Below are 7,227 nucleotides of genomic sequence, written 5' to 3' on the forward strand. Positions count from 1 at the left end.
CTTCCTTCCTTCCTTCCTTCCTTCCTTCCTTCCTTCCTTCCTTCCTTTCTTCCTTCCTTCCTTCCTCCCTTCCTTCTTATCTATGATCTCATCTTCCTCTAGTTTAGGTTAAATTTGGTAGTGAAAACCCTATCCCCAGAGGGGAATTAATGACAGAGGGAAAGCAATAGAGGGCACAAGTAAGTCAATGCTGATTGATAGAAAAAAAGAAATGCAGAGTTTTAGAGACTGTTAGGTACTTGGCATTACATAGGAATGCTTATATTTTAATAGAGTTCAAAATCTTAAATTAAAGGAATGAAACTCTGAGGGTGAAAATGTCAAGCAATAACCAGTCAGTGGGAAAGGTAATTGGTGGTGGTGGTGGTGGTGGTGGTCCATATAGCCTAAAAAAACCCTGGAAGTCACACTATGTGCTTCTTGCCAATTCCACCTAGACAAAGTCTGCCTTTTTATGTAACTGGACAAGGTTTCACCATTCCTCCATTTTTCTCCTTCTTGCTTTAGATGTTCTGATTGTAGACCTCAATGACCCAATTTCTGCTTTTTTGTGTGTGGCTTTTCCATTATACTTTTGGGCCTTTGTGTGCCTCCTAATGGGCCAGATTGGCCTCATCACTTTTCCTCATCTTTCTGCCACACTAGTCTACCCAATCCATGGGCTTAACAACCTTCTGGTCTGAAAGGCATTCCATTCTCTGGGAGTTCTTTGTCTCCTCTATGATCTTCCTTATGGGACAATAATGATGTTGGAAAAATCCAGTTCTTTTCATTTTATTTTTCCAAAATAGGAAATGATCTGATTTTGGTTGGGCTCTGGGTTACCTGTTAAAATATTTCCACATTTCTTGGGTGACAGTGGAGGGGAGGAAAAGAATCCAAAATGACCCGAGAGGGAAGGTTGTCAGCACTCAGCTTGGCTATTATCGCCTCTCAATGCACAAATCCTCAGGCCAAAATGAGGGAAAGTGGCCCTTTAAGTAAATGGAACAAATAAAGAAGAAGGGGAAAAAAAATGAGATCAGTGAAAATGAATACAGCCTAGAGCTCCAAGTGATACAACTCTCTGAAAAGGAGAGTGATGATAGGTACAGGCAGTGCTGTGGTTGAAGTGATTTTCTGAACCCCAAACAAGGGATTTGGAAAGCTCAAAGGGAAATCAGTCTCTTAAGCTTTCCGAGGGAAGTAGCGCCAAGTGGGCTCCTATCTGCAGCTATTTTGGGAAGGTCACCTTTTAAAAATGAACCTTGTGGGCTGATTTCACAAGGAGCTTGCATGCAAGGTCAGGGATGATTATGAGTCAAAGGCAGTGAGCTTCCAAAATGGAGAGTGACTAAAGCCAATTGGACCCTGGTTGAATTTCTTCAGGGATCTGGAAAAGTCCTTTATCCTTCCAATCTTAGTAGATATAACCAAACCCTCCATAGGAGCTCTCTGGCTTACAAACAACTGACTTTGAAATGTCCCATATATCCAAACGGTCTGCCCTGGTTGGGGCATGCCTGCCCTATCAGGGGAGGAGATGGGGAAGGGAACAAGCATTTATTAAGCACTTACTGTGTGCCAGGCAATATGTAAAGAGCTTTCCAAATATTTTCTAATTTGATCCTCACAACAACCTCAAGAGATTTTACAGTTAAGGAAACTGAGGCAGATTGAGGTTAACTCCCTTGCTTAGGATCATACAGCTAGGAAATTGAGACTGGATATGAATTTGGCTCTTCCTGACCCCAGATCTAGTGCTTTATCCACTGGACCACCTAGCTAGCTTTATATCCTTAGAGCATGGGTTCTTAATATTTTTTGTATAATGGATCCCTTTGGCAGTCTGGGGAAGCCCTTTCATGTGCCAAAGCTCTATACACACACCTCCAATCCTAGGTTTTTAGTTCCTTCAGTTGCTAAATACCAAATTTCATCCTTTCACAACCTTCAACTCCTTGGCCTCTTCAGGCCTTTCACTGGCTTTGTTTGGGCAAATAGGGGACAGGCTAGTGAGAGTAGGAAAGGTCTGTTTCTGGTACTTCTTCATTTCTTTATTGCTACACATTGGAGATGATCCTCCCATAGGAACAAGTTGTAAATGTTGGTTAGCTTCCCAGGCTAGCCCAACAAAGCCTCTTAGTCCATACTTCAATTTCCTACTTCGAGGAATCATGATTGCAACACCTCTCTGACCTCTCGTGCAGAGGGGGTGAGTGTAATGGTAGGGATTTCAGGTACTGTGACAAACTGAGGAGAACACAGTTTGGTTCAGGTGAATCTGTGGGAATCAGTCAGCATACACCACATTGACTTCAACGTGTGCTGGGAATAGGTCTGGAGAGGAGAAGAGGGAAGAGAAGGGAAAAGTAGAGAAAGACAAGAAAAGAAGACTGAGGCAAGTTCTAATTAGAGACACATTAGAGATGCTAGATGACTTGGGCTTTCAAATAAGAAATTTCAGGATCAGATTCTACCCCTTCTCTTGGGAGGCATGGCCCAGATGCTGAATTAGCAACAAAGGTAAGCAGAGTAAATTTAGCTTTCGGGCTGCCGAACCAGTACTTTTAAGGTGTTAGCTCAGTAGTATTCAATTCAATTCAATAGACATTTATTAAATGCCTAGGACAGTTAGCTGGCACAGTGGATAGAGTGCCAGGCCTGGAGTCAGGATGATTTATCTTCCTGAGTTCAGATCTGGCCTCAGACACTTACTAGCTATGTGACCCTGGGCAAGTCACTTACCCGTGTTGCTTCCATTTCCTCATCTGTAAAATGAGCTGAAGAAGGCAATGGCAAACCATTCCAGTATATTTGCCAAGCAAACCCTAAATGAGGTCATGAAGAATCAGATACGACAAATGACTGAACAACAAATTGTCTACAAAGCACTTTGCTAGGTATTTGGGATGCAAAGACAGAATGAAAAACAATCTCTACCCTCAAAGAGTTTGGATATAGCTTTCTTTGTTTTAAAAATCCACCACCTAGAACATTAATAAATGTTTTTTGATTAATTCATTCTACTAATTGAATACATTCAAACTGACAAGTCAATACTTTTTCTGCCAAAAATAGGCTTGTATAAACCCCCTTTTTTTAGGAAGTCACTACAAGCATGAGAATAACTTTACCTCTGCCATTATCAAGAATGGAATAATGGAAACCAATAAATCAATCACCAAACATTTGTTAAGGGTTTATTATGTGCCAGGTACTGTGCTTAAGCATTGAACATACAGAGGAATACTGAAAACACACCTGTCATGAAGAACTATAAGGAAAGAACAAGAACATTATAGGTGTAGACACAGGGAAATGAACACACTAGCAACTGGGGGACTCAGAGAGGCATCTTGCAGAATGTGGCATTTGAGCAGAATCTTGAAGGATGCCAGATATTTTCATAGGTGGAGGTGAGGAGGGCAGTCTCCCCTCATTAGAAGTTTGGCTTTGTAATCTACAGGGAAAGTTCTGCTTTAGTAACTTTTCCAGTGGAAGAAGATGAAGTGCCTGTAGCTGCCCTGTGAATCAATCATTCAGATACACCTAGTGCATGTATGGTGTCCTATTACCTAATGAGTCAGTGTGAAAGTGCAGAGGTGGGAAATGGAGGGTTATGTGGGAAGGATTGCAAGTTGGAGAGCATAGCTGGACACTAGAGTTCCAGGTAAGGAATAAAGTATAAGAACACCAGAAAGATAGAAAGATTGGGGATGATAGGAAAGGGATAGGTTGTGAAGAGTTTAAAAAAGCAAACAAAACTTCTTATTTGCCATTTAAAGGGATCCAAAAATGTTGATAGAGGGGGGGTTAGCCCATTTCAGTTTCAGTTGTGGTGGATTTTGCTTTAGTGAGGAAATTCTAATACCCTTGAGAGAAAGTTGATAGTGTCTGAATGTTTCGGTGTGACAGGCAGTCTTGGACTGTAGCTCAGGCTTATTTTCTAAGGCTTTTAGTTATTCCTATGATTATTATTGTTCAGTCATGTCTGACTCTTCATGACCCCTTTTAGGGGTTTTCTTAGCAAAGATACTGGAGTGACTTTGCCATTTCCTTCTCCAGCTCATTTTACAGATGAGGAAACTGAGGCAAACAGAATCAAGTGACTTGCCCAAGCTCACACAGTAGTTAGTGTGTGAGAGCAGACATGAACTCAGGTCTTCCTGATTCCAGGGTCCATACTCTATCCACTGCACCACCTAGTTGCCCTTATTCTTATGATTAGGGAAAGTCTATTCTTTCACAAAGATGAAAACATCCCAAAGAACCTGCTATTGAGCATGTCTACTGTGCAGGGGACATTTTATAATACATACCCAATGGTGACTTAAACTACAGAGTAGACTATATACTTCCTGAAGTCAGGGACCATCTCTCTCTCTCTCTCTCTTTTTTGGTGAGGCAATTGGGGTTAAGTGACTTGCCCAGGGTCACACATCTAGTAAGTGTTATGTATCTGAGGTCGGATTTGAACTCAGGTCCTCCTGATTCTAGGGCCAGTGCTCTACTCACTATGACACCTAGCTGCTGCCCCACCCCCCCTTTTTGATTTTTTTTTTTGTTTTTGTTTTTTGATGAGGCAACTCAAGTTAAGTGACTTGCCCAGGGTCACACAGCTGGTAAGCGGCAAGTGTCTGAACAGGGATCATCCCTTATGAAGAGAAAGAAATATTTCTTTTTCTCTTAATGGCCCAACACAGTTGACATTCAGTGGATATTTCTTGAATCCAATGAAATTGAGCTGTGCTTAGTTTCAAAAGTGATTTTGTTTCCAGTCAAACTTAAGAAGCAGGCTCACTAATAGTTTACAGAGGTCTCAAGTGTTGTTGAAAGCTACAAGTGGATGGTTAGGATTGCTTCCTGGAGGTGCTTGGAATGCACACAGAATATCTTCTTCTCCTGCCCCCCCCTTCAATTGCTTTTAAAAATGTATTTTTTGTGTCTCACAGACTGAGAATACCTCAAGGCATACTTAACTTGCTTAACAGTAATTTGGGAAAGCTTGGCATTATTTCCTTAACTAATTATTCTACAGAAGCAATTCAGTGCACTTGAATCAGGGTATTAAGCAGATGTGCTTATTATAGCTTTAACCTTTCTATATTTTCTCATTTGATCAAATGAGATAATATATGTAAAGTGCTTTCTGCAAACCCTAAAGAGCTATATAAATGTTAGATTTTACAGGATGACTGCTTAATGTTTTCAAGCATTTCTCTGTTTTCAAAGTGCTTGTCTCTCTCATGATTTTTTTTTAAATTTAGATATTCCCTTTTTGGGGGTGGGTGGGTGGGAGAGTATGTTTAGAAAGGAAGTATTGAGGTAGAAACTTCTTCTACTGATGTAATCTATGGTCTTAGAGAATTGTTGGGGTTATTAAGAGGTTAAATAACTTACTTGCCTACGGCCACACAGCTAGTGTATGTCAAGGTATGACTTGAATCTAAGTCTTTCTGGATTTCCAAAGCCAGCCCCCTATTGCTATGCCAATGTTGCCTACCTCTCTAGGTATTCCTTGCTGGGTGGAATTCTGATAGTCAAAGATGAATCATAGGCAAGTTAAAGACGAACCAGTTCAAGAAGGGAATTCGAAGTAGTTACAGATGCTCATGATACAACCCTCATCTTTGAGGACAATATTATGGATCATAATGCTCCTTCACAAACTGGCTCCTGGTAATTCCATCAGAGACAGAATATTAGGTTGGATTGATCATTGATTTGCCTCAGCTAGGCATTTTTTGTATTCTTAAGTTAATAGAAATTACTGGGGAGGGGGTTTTATTGACTATTTTGGTTTATTAATGTCCTAGCTCCTGGCCTAGGTAATTACCTAGCCTCATCATGAGTATATAATTTCTCATTGCTATCTCTTTTAGTCTTTTCCAAGATCACCCAGGGTCTATGAACATCTGATATGAGCTGTAGAAAGGCTACTCAGGCAGTAAGAAACAATATTGGTATTGGAAAAGACCCCTTGATCCTAGACCATTCTCCAGTAGCACAGGACTTCTTTCTTTTAAGCCCCTAATTAGAGTCAGGATGGCCTGTCAGGTCTTGTAAATATTCTTCCCCTGGGAGTGTGGAAACATGTATTGCCGAGTAGCTATTAGACTGTGGGGGTTCCTTCTTACCTCCCACAGTGAGAGGGCAGCAGCGGCTGCCTACTTCACGGGAGGCTTGATCCAATTACAGCCTTATTTCCTGAGGCCTTCCTTCCTTCCTTCTCCACAGCAGCATTTGGCAGGACAGCCATGTGCAACTGCTAAGCTGGCCCACTCTTCTCTGCCAGCTCAGCAGCTTACGGTCACCAGCACTTTCCAGGGGGAAGAAAGCACTCTAAAGAGTTATCAGTTGGGCTGCCTCCTTCAGATCACTCCTCCCTCCTGCCCAGAATTTTGAGTCTTCCCAATGTGCTGGCAGTGATCTTTATAGCTAGACCCTGTAGTTTTAGCTCTCTTCAGGCTTAACATTCCCATTCCATCAGCAGACCTCATTGGGCATGTCCAGAATGTCAGTAGAAGTGTGTCAGGAAAAAAAGCAGCAACAATTAGGAATGGTGTGGTCAGTTACAGTGTCAAGAGATGCTTTTCCTAATTTCCTGACACAAAATGAAACAAATAATCATTATTAGAACCATTTTTTAGGGGGGGACATATTTCAAAGAGTTTAAAATAATAATAATAAATAAAATATAATACTAATAGCCATAGCTAGTGTTTATGGAAATGCTTTAAAGTTTGCAAAACACTTGGCATATGTTAACTCTTATAACCACTATGTGAGATAGGTACTGTTGTTACCACCATTTTACAGATGAGGAAACTGAGGCATGGAGAGGTAATGACTTGCCTAAGGTCACATAACTAGTAAGCGTAGTTCTCTTTATGTTTTTCAAATAACTGATGGATGAAAAGTTAAAATAACTTTATTAGAAGTTGTCCCTTTCAAGTCTGTCCCATTTTGAGGTATATAATCTTATGAAAATACTTTGGAAAATGGAAATGTGCAGGTCAGATCAATTCCTATATCTTAATTCTGGGAGGGAACTTAGAGATCATTTACTTCAGTGCCCTATTTTACAGATAAAGAAACTGAGGCCAAGTGAGCTTAAGTGAATTATCTGAAGTCACATATGAAGTAAGTAGTGGAGCAGAGATTTGAACCGAGGCTCCTTTGCTCTACCTATTCCACCCTATCTATCTATCTATCTATCTATCTATCTATCTATCTATCTATCTA

Source organism: Vombatus ursinus, unplaced genomic scaffold (assembly GCF_900497805.2).
Source record: "Vombatus ursinus unplaced genomic scaffold, bare-nosed wombat genome assembly UNPS02014798.1, whole genome shotgun sequence".
In the NCBI taxonomy this organism is placed as follows: domain Eukaryota; kingdom Metazoa; phylum Chordata; class Mammalia; order Diprotodontia; family Vombatidae; genus Vombatus; species Vombatus ursinus.